Source organism: Lycium barbarum, chromosome 7 (assembly GCF_019175385.1).
Source record: "Lycium barbarum isolate Lr01 chromosome 7, ASM1917538v2, whole genome shotgun sequence".
Lineage (NCBI taxonomy): Eukaryota > Viridiplantae > Streptophyta > Magnoliopsida > Solanales > Solanaceae > Lycium > Lycium barbarum.
The window spans coordinates 58811388-58825999 of record NC_083343.1 but is presented as its reverse complement, the minus strand read 5'-3'; positions in this window follow the sequence as shown (position 1 = coordinate 58825999).

The following is a 14612-nucleotide window of genomic DNA, read 5'->3' as shown; positions in this document are numbered from 1 at the left end:
TCATCCTTATGTTCAACTTATACCAACAACCTCACACCCATTTTAGCACATTTTCATACAATGCCTCCTTATCACCATTACTACCTTCCATAACAAGATTATATCCACATTATACTAAGAATCATGACTTAAGTTAGCTTACTACTCAAAAACATCATAAAAGTCACATTTAGCCCTCATTTCTACTTTCTTCTTCAACCTAAGTTCTTCAACAACCAAGTATTCATGATAACGTGCAATAAGCATGAAAACTAACTTTCTATCTCTTGGGAATGAGCTTTGGAGCATCTATCAACTTGTGAGAAAACCCTAGCTTCAATACTCAAGAATTCCTTATAGTCTACTAACCCTAGGAAGCCTTCTAACACATGAACACTTTGATTCTTGCCTCTTGATCTTTGTTTTCACTTGGATTGGGGTGGAATAAGCTTGGAGAAGGGTTTCAAGATCGTAATACTTGTGGAAAATGAAAAATGAAATAAAAGAACAAGAGCCCTCTATTTATACAAAAACTTAAAATTTGCCCGATGGACTTTATACAGACCACTTATACGGTCCGTAAAATATTATACGGTCTACATAAGTGGACTGTATAACACCACCATGGAAAAGTCCCTTTCTGTAATGGGTCGAGTTATACGGACCCCCTTATATGGATCGTATAAAGTTATACGGACCGTATAAGTGGTCATATAACTCACAGTTGTACGAAACATTCTGTCGTTGATTCGTTCGACTTCCAATCCTCGTGGAACCTTCTTAGCACTTACATAATACTTCATTAACCATACCATAGGCCCTATATCAGCCCCTCAAGATATTCTAAATAAACATTAGCTTAATTATAGCGAAAACCTTTCTAAACACGACTTATATTTCACTTCCTTCAACAAAATAAATTTCACATATTTGTATGACTTCAAAATATTATGGCATGAGCTTTAAGCTGACTAATACTTCCCTTAGTCTCATAAGAATTCCATAGTCACCTTAAGCTCACATTAGCCTATCTACAAGGCAACAAATCAGAAATTTTCGAGGTGTAACATTCTTCCCCCTTTAGAAACATTCGTCCTCGAATATTTGATTCTTGGGGATTCTATAAAAATTTCGCCAGAGTTTCCCCTATAATATGGCACTACCATCCTGCACAGCAACCCAAAATACATCGCCTCACAGGGCTACAACAACAACATCAATAATTGTGGCCACACACAACCAGGAAAACATCAAGGAAAATACTACACACCTGAGGCTAATGGCGTCTCTGCCTGGGTCTCCTCTGGGGGTGTAAATAAATGCGGGTACCTGAACTTCATGTCTTCTTCGGCTTCCCAAGTCATTTCCTCTCTATTATTATTTCTCCATAAAAATTTTATTGAAGCTATTTCTTTGGTTCTGAGCTTTCGTATTTGCCTATCTAAAATGGCAATGGGGACTTCTTCATAACACAATTGTTTGGTAACTTGGACATCGTCTAATGGTACAATTCCAGAAGGATCTCCAATGCTCTTACGAAGCATCGATACATGGAAAACTGGGTGAACTGACTCCAAATCCGGTGGTAGATCTAATTCATAAGCCACTTGACCTACCTTGCGTATAATCTCATAAGGTCCAATGTACCGAGGGCTAAGCTTGACCTTCTTGCCAAATCTCATAACGCCCTTCATTGGCGACATCTTCAAAAATACCCAATCTTTCATTTGGAACTCTAAGCCTCTTCGACGATTATTTGCATAGGATTTCTGATGACTCTGGGTGTTATATCCCGTATTTTTGAACGTCATATTAATTGCTGAGGTGGGACCCACACATCGAGATTTTTTTGGGACATCTGAAAATTCATATGAATCACATATGAGAAGTTAAACACAACTCAAGAAGGACCCTTGGGCCAAATCAAAGTGGAAGTCCTCCAAACGAATATTTTTAGGAAAACGTTTTCGGGTGATCTGATTACAAGGGGAAAAAACGGTATTATAAGTTTGGAATTTGGAAAAGTACCAAGAACTAGAAGTTTTAGATAATTGAATTAGCTTTCCAACCATAGGTCGTGGGTGCCCAGGTGACATCGGTACAAGGAGATATGAACGTTTTAAGGTCGAAAGGTCAGTGGGCTAGGCCCAACTCGGGACCAAACCGAGTTGGCCCAAAAAAATCAAAAAAAATAATAAGGCCCAAATTTGTGAGGCCCAACCGGCCATGGTTATGGCCCAAGCCCATATTAAATAAAATTTGGTCAATAAATAAGATGACTAAGTCATCTTATTCCACATAATGTTCTAGAAATTTCAAGAAAAGCAAGAACAAGAGAGAGAGGAGAAAAACTTAAGGCCATTTCGGCCAAGAGCAATTTTCACAAGAAAAATTTGCAAAAATTCTCCAAAAATCATTTTCTACCAAGTAAAGGGTGATTAACAAGGTGGAGTTGTTGTTGGAGCAAGAAAAATTCAAAATCATACAAGTTGTCAAGTTGTAGTCAAGTGAGAAGTTGAAGAAGAAAGGTGAGTTTTGATCTTGTTTTGTGTGTTATATATGGTTTATATGTGTTGTAGTATGCTAAAATGGATGAAATTCATGAAGGAGAGAAATATAGTACATGGCCGTGTGTATGTATATGTGTGTAGGAGTCATGCTTCAATTATTTTAATTAGTGTTTAGTTGTTATTGTTGTGAATGATATGTGGAAAATGGAAGTTGATTGAGTTTGGAGAGACTGTAGTGGTGTATACATGTTGGAGCCGTGTGAGTGTGCATGGTATATGTGGCCGTGTATACTTGATGTATAGTCGTGTATATTGGTGAGTTGTGAAAGAATAATGAGCGAGTTGTAATTAATATCTTAATCGTTGTGTTGTAGATGTTATATCGCAAATAAAGACTTGATAAGTTTGGTGAAGTATTGGCAATTGGAAGTTTGTGTAAATTGAAAATAATGTTTTTGTATGGAAGACATGTAATGGTATTACTATGATGTTGTTGGAATATATGTATTATAAGGTTATTGTTGTTTCATTGGAATTGGAGAGTATTGAAGGAGGTAGAATGTTAATTGAAGTGTTGGAATGCACCTTGAATGGAATATGTGAATTTTTAGTGTGATTGTTGAATTATGTTAAAAGTTTGGCCGGGTTTGAATTCCCGGATTGTGATTGATGAGAATTTGGCTATGTTGAATGTTGAGGATGGTATATTTACAGAGGAAGTGCTGCCGAAATTTCGGTAGCCAAGTGGTTCCTTAAGATTCTAACTCTAAGTACCCTAATAAGAGTTTTGGTAAACATGACCAATTTGTAGATTTTGACGAGATTGCGACGTGAATTTGGAATAGCAAAAGGAGTGGAAAGAGGTATGTAAGGCTTCACTCTTCTTTCTATGGCATGTCTTAGATGTAATAAGTCGGGTACGAGCCTCAGGGACAACCCTAGCCCTCGGAATCCGCACCTAAAGTTTTCCACTTTTTGTTCAATAGAATTGAACTAGCAAGTGTGCAAATGATGGAAAGACCTCTTAAACCCCTAGAACTTGCATAAGTGGGACCCGATTACCCTAGGACCTTCACAAGTAATGACATGACACGTAATATAAGTAAATCATATACGTCACCCCATCCGGCCCGAGGTGGGCCCGCTACTCTCGGATGTTTCCTTACTGTCTTCCTTGACTTACTTGAAGTGAATCCAAAGGGAACCTTTGATCCCGATTTCGTTACCAAATGATAAATACTATGACTCCTCTAACGAGGGCACTTCCATGACGATAATGATAACAATGATGTTAGATAAGAGAATATGCCTATGATACGTACTACCGGAACGACTCTATGACTAAGATGACTAAGCTAAGTATCTTATGTAAACATGAAAATGATAAACTAATTTTTGAATATTATTTATATTTCCTAGCTATGACTTTATTTTCTAAAAGATTTCAAAGTCTATGAACTGTCATCTATGATGCCCCGATTTCATTCTACGTTTACTTTAATATTATTCCCCGTTGATAGTCTCACCTTAAAATACTCGTTCCTTCAAGGTGAGACAAAGCGATCACGAGTATTCTATAATGTAATCGGAGGTTACCGACTTTACGTCACTCTGATGACTACATGATGCTTCTTTGGGCTCTCCTGCGTGCATATGAGATATATGTTTATAGGATACGTAAATGCATATAAGACATGTAAATGTATGTAGGATATGCGTATATATTTTTAAAATATGCACACGACGAAAGAGCTAGAGCGCTATAGACGCTGATGTACCTACATGACACACGTATATGTATATGATAAAAGCACCAGAGCGCTATAGACGCTGATGTACCTACATGACACACGTATATGTATATGATAAAAGAGCTAGAGAGTTATAGACATTGATATATGTACATGATATATGCATATGTATACGGGGGAAATGGAGGTAAGGGCAGAGCGTTATGAACGCATATCCACCTGATCAGTTGGCATTACATGATATGATATCGTCCCGGACGTGGGATGTGTATATTTATGGTTAAATGGATCGGCTGCCGACGCCTCGGCAATATGAGATGTCCTATTTTATATGTATATGTATATGAACAAGGAAAGATTCTTAAAGGAAAGCTAAGTACGCATAGCACCTGCCAAGGGTATATATATATACAGGTTATGTTTCTATCCCAGGACATGTGTTGTAACTCTCTTATGTCATTATACATGATTCATATTTTCTGTATATTACTATTCATGCCTTACATACTCGGTACACTATTCGTACTAACGTCCCTTCTTGTGGACGCTGCGTTTCATGCCGCGCAGGTCAGCAGACAGGCGGATTTGATCCTTAGAAGCTCTACCAGCAGTGTTGACAGTGCTCCAGTTATTCCGGAGCCTCACTTCCTTGGTACTATTTTGTGTATATATATTCGGGCATGGCAGTACTCAGCCCTTTCTATGTATAAGTGTACTACGTCTAGAGGCTCGTAGACAGATATGTACAGTCAGTTAAGTATAGTTAGGTATATGGTGTTTTGGCATGCTAATGCTGATGTATAAGTGATAACGAAGTTTATTAGTCTATGTTCAGAATGACGCCGCTAATGTTAATGTTAAAAAAAAATGGCTCTGTTTACATGGCTTGCTAAGAGGTAAAGGTAAAACGATAGACAAGGGGTGCTCGGTACAAGTATCGGGTACTCGTCACGGCCCCTAGACGGGTCGTGACACTGGGCTATTAATAATCTATCCTGTATAAGCTTGACTTCTCTATAGCTTGCTGGCCCAAGTCCGGCCCTATTAATTTGGTCTCTCCTACTCTAAACCACCCAATTGGGGATCTACACTTTAGCCCATATAAAGCTTTATATGGGGCCATCTGGATGCTAGAATGATAGCTATTGTTATAAGCAAATTCAATAAGTTGTAAGTGATCATCCTAACTACCTCCAAAATCCAATATGCATGCCCATAGCATATCCTCAAGGGTCTGAATGGTACGTTCAGCTTGTCCATCAGTCTGTGGGTGAAATGCCTTGCTAAGACTCACCTGCGTCCCCAAACCTTCTTTAAAAGATTTCCAAATTGGCTGTAAACTGAGTCCCTCTATCGGATATAATAGATACTGGAACATTGTGAAGTCGCACTATCTCTTTAACATAAAGCTTTGCATAATCTTCTACTACATACGTAGTTTTGATTGGTAATAAATGAGCTGACTTCGTAAGTCTATCCACAATCACCCATATAGATTCATACTTACGTCGAGAACGGGGTAAGCCTGTAATGAAGTCCATGTTAATTAATTCCCATTTCCAATTTGGAATATCTATAGCTTGCAACAATCCACCCGACCTTTGGTGTTCAATTTTCACTTGCTGACAGTTGGGACATTGGGCTACGAATTCCGCTATATCTTTCTTCATCCCATTCCACCAATATATAGATTTAAGATCATGATACATTTTCGTTGCTCCTGGGTGAACAGAATAACGGGAACAATGAGCTTCTCTCAATATTTGGTGGCATAATCCTGCAACATCAGGAACACATAACCTGCCTCGGCATCAGAGAACTCCATCTCAAGAAATCTCAAATGATGACTTCTCCTTCTGAGGGAGTGTATTTCTGTAATGAATTAGCATGGGATATTCATATTGTCTCTCATTCACTTCCACTACTAGCGACAAGACCGCTGAGTTTTGAATGATAGCTTCCTCCATGCTACCTGAGTCCACTACTCGAACTCCTAGGCTAGCTAATTGCTGGAGCTCACGAGCTATCTCTCTTTTCTCTGGCTGAACATCGCATAAACTCCCCATGGATCTACAGTTAAGAGCATCAGCCACAACATTTGCTTCCGGGATGATACAGGATGTCAACATCATAATCTTTCAACAATTCCAACCACCGCCGTTGCCGTAAATTCAATTCTTTTTGCTTGAAGATATACTGAAGGCTCTTATGATTTGTATAAATATCAACGTGGACACCGTACAAATAATGTCTCCACATCTTCAATGCATGAATCACTGCAGCCAATTCAAGATCATGGGTCGAATAATTTTTCTCATGTTTCCATAACTGCCTTGAAGCATACGTAATCACCTTACTATATTGCATTAACACACAGCCTAACCCGACGCCTGAAGCATCACAATAGACAACATAACCTTCCGATCCCTCTGAAAGTGTTAGGACTGGGGCAGAAGTTAATCTATCCTTTAGCTCTTGGAAACTACGTTCACAAGCATCTGTCCATTGAAATTTAGCTGATTTCTGGGTCAGTTTCGTGAGTGATGCAAAAATAGAAGAAAAGCCTTTTACAAATCTTCTGTAATAACCTGCTAAGCCCAGAAAACTACGAACTTCCATAGGGGTTGTGGGCCTTGGCCAAGTCTTCACAGCCTCACTCTTTTGGGTATCTACCCGAATACCATCGACTGAAATACTATGCCTAAAAAAGGTCACTGAGTTAAACTAAAACTCACACTTAGAAAATTTGGCAAATAGCTCTGGAGTTTGAAAAACTCTAAGAACAGTCCGTAAGTGATCCGCATTGTCTGCTTCGAACCTAAAATATACAAGAATATCGTCGGTAAACACAATCACAAATAAATCCAGGAAGGTCCTGAACACATTGTTCATCAAATCCATAAATACTACTGGTGCATTAGTTAGCCCAAACGACATTACCCGCAACTCGAAATGGTCGTATCTAGTTCTGAAGGCTGTCTTGGAAATATTTTTCTCCCTAACTCGCACTTGATGATACCTGGACCTCATATCTATCTTTGAAAACCATTTGGCGCCTTGTAATTGGTCAAATAAATCATCAATCCTTGGAAACGGATATTTTTTCTTGGTTGTCACTTTATTTAACTATCGATAGTCAATGCACATTCGCAAGGAGCCATCTTTCTTTCGCACAAACAACACGGGTGATCCCCACGGAGAAGAACTAGGCCTAATAAAACCTTTTTCAAGCAAGTCCTTCAATTGCTCCTTCAACTCTTTCAACGCTGCGGGAGCCATTCTATAAGGAGGAATAGATATGGGCTTTGTATCCGGTAACACATCTATAGCAAAATCAATCTCCCGCTCTGGAGGGAGGCCTGGAAGTTTTTCCGGGAAAACATCCGGAAACTCATTCACCACGGGGACAGATTGAAGAATTGGCGATTCGGCTTCTACGTCTTGTACTCGAACTAGATGCTAAATACAACCTTTTGTGTTCATTTTCCTTGCCTTTAGATAGGAAATAAACCTACCTATCGGGGACGCGATATTTTCTTTCCATTCTAAAATTGGTTCTCCTGGAAACTGGAAGCGAACCATTTATATTTTACAATCAACATTAGCATAGCAAGAAGCCAACCAATCCATACCCATGATAATATCAAAGTCTACCATTTTTAACTCATGTAAATCAACCATAGTACGATGGTCACAAATCATAATTACATAATTTCTACATACTCGACTAGCTATTACCGATTCACCAATGGGTGTAGATACATCGAAAGATTTGATCGACTCCGGTTTGACCCCAAATCGACCTGCAATATCTGGAGTAACATTTGACAATGTGGAGCCCGGATCTATTAAAACATATACATCATGAGAAAATATCGATAATATACCTGTGACGACAACAGGGGAAGACTCAAGATCCTATCGCCCCGCCAAAGCATAAATACGGCGCTCAGGTCCACGAGAACTGGGGGCTCTCCCTCTGCCTCTACCATGGCTGAGTGGTGCATGTGAACCTAGCCCCATAGGGCGTATAGATGACAAAGACCCAGCTGCCGACCTTGAAGGCTGGGTTCTACCCCTGCCACCAACCGAAGGTCAATCACGCATGATATGGCTTGGCTAACTGCTTGCATAGCAAACCTCTGAGCCTAGTCGATGATGGCCCCAATGTAACTTCTCGCACTGGGAACATCGTTGCACGAGTGGCCTTCCCTGACCGGAATTGCCCCTGAATTGAGAACCCGAGGCCCCAAAACTCTGACTCAGCCCGGAATGAGTAGATCTATCAAATCTCTAGCCTGTAAATCGTGGAGGCGCACTAGTCATAGAATGGCCTGAATGCCTAGAAAACTGCTGACTTTGCCCGCCTCTAAACTCACTAGTCGGGCCCGAAGATCTAGCCCTCTTGCTATACCGTCTATCATGCTCACGCTCACTTCTTTGTTGTTGTTGGCTTTTCTCCAAATTCTGGGCATGGGCCTGAATACGTGAATATCCATGTTGTCCTGAAGGGACGTAGTCAAGCACCTCTCATAAATCGGTGCACTCGGTCACCCATATCCGCTACCATGGTTGAAACATATCTAGCCAAAGAATTCAAGTGGAGACTATACTCTAAGGCACTCATACTTCCTTTCCTAAGATTCAGGAACTTATCGGCTCTAGCCCACCGAACCTTTGGAGGTAAGTAATGTCGGAGGAAGGCATGCACAAATTCTTGCCAAACCGGGGGAGATGCATTGACTCCGCGTGAAGCCATCCAAGCCGTATACTAATGAACCGCGACATCCCGGAGCCTATAGGATGCTAACTCTACCGATTCACTGTCTGAAGCATGCATTAATCGAAGTGTCCTCAACATCCTATCAATAAAGTTCTGAGGGTCCTCATGCAGTTTTGACCTGAAGAATTCCAAAGGGTTCAAGCTAATAAAATCACGGGCCCTTGCACTAACAACCCTATCACCTTGAACTGTACCTTGCAGCTGAGTCTGGGCGGCAACCAACTAAGTAAGTAAATGAATGGCCTCTTTTACATCTTGGCCTGAAGTATCCGGTGGAGGAGCTGAGGGTGCTGGAGCTGGGACTGAGGCTCCCTCATGCTCCTCAAGCATAGGCACCAAGTGGGAGGACTGAGATTGAGCTATATTCTGGGACTCACCTTCCCCTATATCCGTTGGCTGTACTCTTTCAGCCCGCTTTTCTACCACTGTTTTGCCCTTTTGGGTTGCAGTAGCCTTTCTATTTATAGGAATTTCTGAAATACATAATACACGGTTAAGGAAAGAGAAATCCTTATATTATGGCTCTATCGCACGATCTTATGAAGAAAGAAGGTCATTCATTCCTAAAATGCCCACAGCCTCCTGTTTATAAGTGTGGCGCGCAACACACCCATAAACAAGACTCTACTGGACATGGCTCGTAGACACACCCTAGGACAGAATTGCTCTGATACTACTTTTGTCACGACCCAACCGGAGGGCCATGACGGGCACTCGGTGCTAACCCACCCGGGCACCTCTTAACGTACATTTTCATTCACATCTAGGTGAGCCACATGGCTTACTCATAATTTACATACATCAATAGTGCTAATCTCGTTAGGCAACAACATATTAATATCATCATCAATAACTATGCCTATATCCATATGCACAAGCCGACGAGGCTAGCAAAATGATATACAAAATATGCGCCGACAAGGCTGCAAGACATCTAACCATACACAACTGTCTATGACCCTCTAAGAAGAGTAGGTAACATCATATAGGTGGGACAGGACCCCGCTATGCCCATATGTATGTACACAAAAGAATAGTACCCAAAAGTTGTAGCTTCGGATAAAATGGAGCTCCTCTATATAGTCCCTAAATGAGAAAGCTATGGATCAGGCCTGTCTCCCTGTCTACCCGCGGGCATGACGCAGCGTCCATAAACAAAAGGACGTCAGTACAAATAATGTATTGAGTATGTAAAGCATAATCAACATCATAGTATGAGCATAAGAGACAACATAAGAATTAGCATACGATGGGAGAATCAGGAGGTAATAGAGTCATTTGTACCTCTAGTGGCCTTTGTCATATCTACTTACTTGTCTTTCATAGGGACCTTCCATTTCTAATGCTTGCTCATGTACAACCATACATATATATTCATATTCATATTCATATTCATATTCACATCGTACCCTATCACAAAGGTTTGGTGAATCACATACCTGGCTATGACAAGGCTCGGTGATTATACATACCTAGCCCTACAAAGGCTCAGTGTTATCCGTACCCAACTGCAGAGGTGCGCGCGCGATAAGTATCATACCCGGCCATATAAGCTCGGTGTTACATAATAGTCATACATACTTAGACACGCATACATAAAAGTCCATAAGTATCATCAATATCATTGCTATCATCGTCTCCATTACATCTATCCTTAGAGGATCAACTATCATATAAAGGAGATACTAGTAACGTGAAAGTATCGAGAATCATGAGCTTTGGTAATCTTAGAGATAGAATCATTTGGAAGACATTATGGAACTCATGAAAGGATATATAGAAAAGGAACCATGCCTTAATGAAAGAAGGGTTAGCCTTACATACTTCTTTGTCTTCTTAACTATTTAACGTTCACCGTCGTAGCTTGAACAATCTACATTAGAAGGATTCATACCATGGTTAAGCTCTAATGACACTCTCAAATTCAAACTTGAATAAATCATGATCTAATGGAAATTGGGCAGCATTTCTCCTATTTCGTCTACTTCCATCATATCAAAAAACAACTCCCAAACATCCATAACACACCCACAATATCATAATCAAGTAATCACATTCCATTAAGCCTTCATAATTCATCCTTATGTTCAACTTATACCAACAACCTCACACCCATTTTAGCACATTTTCATACAATGCCTCCTTATCACCATTACTACCTTCCATAACAAGATTATATCCACATTATACTAAGAATCGTGACTTAAGTTAGCTTACTACTCAAAAACATCATAAAGTCACATTTAGCCCTCATTTCTACTATCTTCTTCAACGTAAGTTCTTCAACAACCAAGCATTCATGATACCGTGAAATAAGCATGAAAACTAACCTTTTATCTCATGGGAATGAGCTTTGGAGAAGCTATCAACTTGTGTGAAAACCCTTGCTTCAATACTCAAGAATTCCTTATAGTCTACTAACCCTAGGAAGCCTTCTAACACATGAACACTTTGATTCTAGCCTCTTGATCTTTGTTTTCCCTTGGATTGGGGTGAAATAAGCTTGGAGAAGGGTTTAGAGCTCTTAATACTTGTGGAAAATGAATAATTAAATAAAAGAACAAGAGCCCTCTATTTATACAAAAACTTAAAATCTTCCCGATCGACTTTATACGGTTCGTATAATATTATACGGTCCGTATAAGTGGACCGTATAACACAACCATGGAAAAGTCCCTTTTTGTAATGGGTCGAGTTATACGGACCGTATAACTGGTCGTATAACTCCTAGTTGTACCAAACTTTCTCTCGTTGATTTGTTCGACTTCCAATCCTCGTGGAACCTTCTTGTCACTTACATAATACTTCATTAACCATACAATAGGCCCTATATCAGCCCCTCAAGATATTCTAAATAAACATTAGCTCAATTATGGTGAAAACCTTTCCGAACACGACTTATATTTCACTTCCTTCATCAAACTAAATTTCACATATGCGCTTTAAGCTATCTAATACTTCCCTTAGTCTCATAAGAATTCCATAGTCTCCTTAAGCTCACATTAGCCTATCTACAAGGCAACAAATCAGAAATTTTCGAGGTGTAACATAATCACTCCCTGGGACCTTTACCGTCTAACTCACGGCGGATGTAATTCCATTTGTTGTTGTCTGAAGATATATATGAAGTCAGTCCATTAATCATTCACAATCAACCTTGTTTCTTCTTCCATCTTACCTCTCATCCGTTTCCTCCAATGATTTCGCTCATAGAATAATAGTCTATGCATAGTTCAAGGTGGCATCGAATTCTCTCTCCTGTCCTTTCGATAAAACTACAACTTAAGGTTCAGCGTTAATCCTTTCATTCCCTTCTCTGATCCAATTCCCGCTGCCGTAGGAGTATTGCACTCCACTATCCCAGCATGTTAATAATGGGTAACACATGGTCCTTTTAGAATTCTTTATATGGATGTCGCGTAAACTCGCTCCTCACGCATAAGATATCTTGCTCAACAAATAGTTCTATAATTCCCGTCAACATAATTAGCAACACCGTTCTTATAGTAAGATTCAAAATTTCAATCACCCTATGACACCCATTACCATTCCTACCTAATGTTAGGATATCAACAGGGTGTGATCCTCTTCCACCCTCTGTTTATCAGGTTTCTACTCTAGTGGACTTCCCTCCTATTGGCCTCGCTCCTACCCTTCCTTCTTTGTTTCTAACACTTCTACCACGCACATCACATATACTGAGAATTCATCACTTGTCATCCTTTTGTTTCGCCAATCAATCTTATCTTGTTTTCGCTTTCCCTCACATCGGTAATAACAATCCCTGTCATATAATCGTTCGAGCAAATTCCTGGATGCATAAATTAAACTATAACACAAAACACAACTGTGATCATAAGGCTAATCAACTGCTAGACAAGGAGCTTTTGTGAACATATCTCTTCTAATCTCTTTTCTCGAGGTATCGACAAGGTCGTTAAGGCTAGCTTATAGTGACATGAAAGTTTCTCCCACTATAATCCTCAGGTGAAGCCTAGCTTAATAATCTGATTCGGTGTTTCATGCATCGGCTTATACATACACATCGAATTTATCTCATAACTTAATGTTCCCCAAAACGAAGAGAGCTAGCCAAATTTTCTAACTTACAACTTCTTCTAGAGTGCTTATCCCTCTAATTATCCTTAGTATATAAAAATTCTTTCTATTCCAAGCACATCGTTCTCCCTTCTCATGTTCTTTATTCCATCCTAACCTATTCATCATTCCCTTAGTTTAATACATACTCGCTATGGTTATCCTGCATTTAACCACTAACTCCGTCCTTAATCACCCGTTGCTGGCCTTCTCTTCTTTTCACGGCAATTCTGTCTACAGTTCCCACAATATCCTTTAGATTCCTGGGAAAATTTTGGCAGAGTCTCCCTTGTAAACATAGCAATCCCAAACCTGCATATAGCCCAGAAAACACATCCCATGCCTTAACAAGACACATATCGAAACACATATAATATCCCCCTCGGCAGCACAAGACTATTTGCCATAGAAGGATATAAATAATAAAGCTTGTCTCACAAGTTGTACCTGCACACTCTTTCTAGGATCCCATTATACATATATACATATTTTTTTCTACACATTGTCAACTCCCTTCGGGGAGGTTTACATGCTCATAAATCATTATTATGGCCATCACCGGGTCACTAACAAGCATAGACATCTCAAATTGTTTGATTGGCTCAGATCTTCACCTCAACACAGTCAACAACATTAGGAGTAGTATATTACAGCGTAGTGTCACGACCCAACCCCGTGGGCCGCGACCAGTGCCCGAGCTGGGCACCTATACGTACCCGATACCCCAAATTAGCATATTAACAGAATAATAATATAATAATAATATTAGTGGTCGCTACAGAACTTAGCAGAAAAGCAGACTTGGCACACATAGGCCGATAAGGCCATCACAGTACAGAATATCCCAAACATATGTACAGAACCCACACAGATGTATCCACAGACCTCTACAGAACATATCATAATCATAAGACGGGACAGGGCCCCGTCATACCCTAAACAAAGTACATATCCAGATAGCAGTGACAGACTGTACCAAAAGATGGGCTCTGTAGAAGAGAGCGCCCCAAATAGCAGAAATAGGATCCTAAACGTGAGGATCAGCGAACCTGTCGTCAGTACCTGCGCGGCATGAAAACGCAGCCCCCGAAGAAAGGGGGTCAGTACGAAATATGTACTGAATATGTAAAGCGGAATCACAGAAGTCAAATCATAATGATTACAGAAAAAGGGTACAAAATCCAGAGTGTCAAATGCATATTTCCAAATCAGACAGAATGTGTACAGAAACATATGTCATATCATATCCGATCCCTGCCACGGGACTCGGCAGACAGAACGTGGTCACCCTCCCGACACTGGTGCCACAATACAGAGGAATCAGAAAAGGGGGCGTGGCCCCGTATCATAAAATGTCATATCAGAATGGCCATAACAGATCAGATCAGAATAGGCGGACATGGCACATCATACTCCACAGACCCATGTACGCGTATACCTGCCCCCTCACATCGGGCCGCGGCGAACAATGCAGAGAATTACGCTTGACAA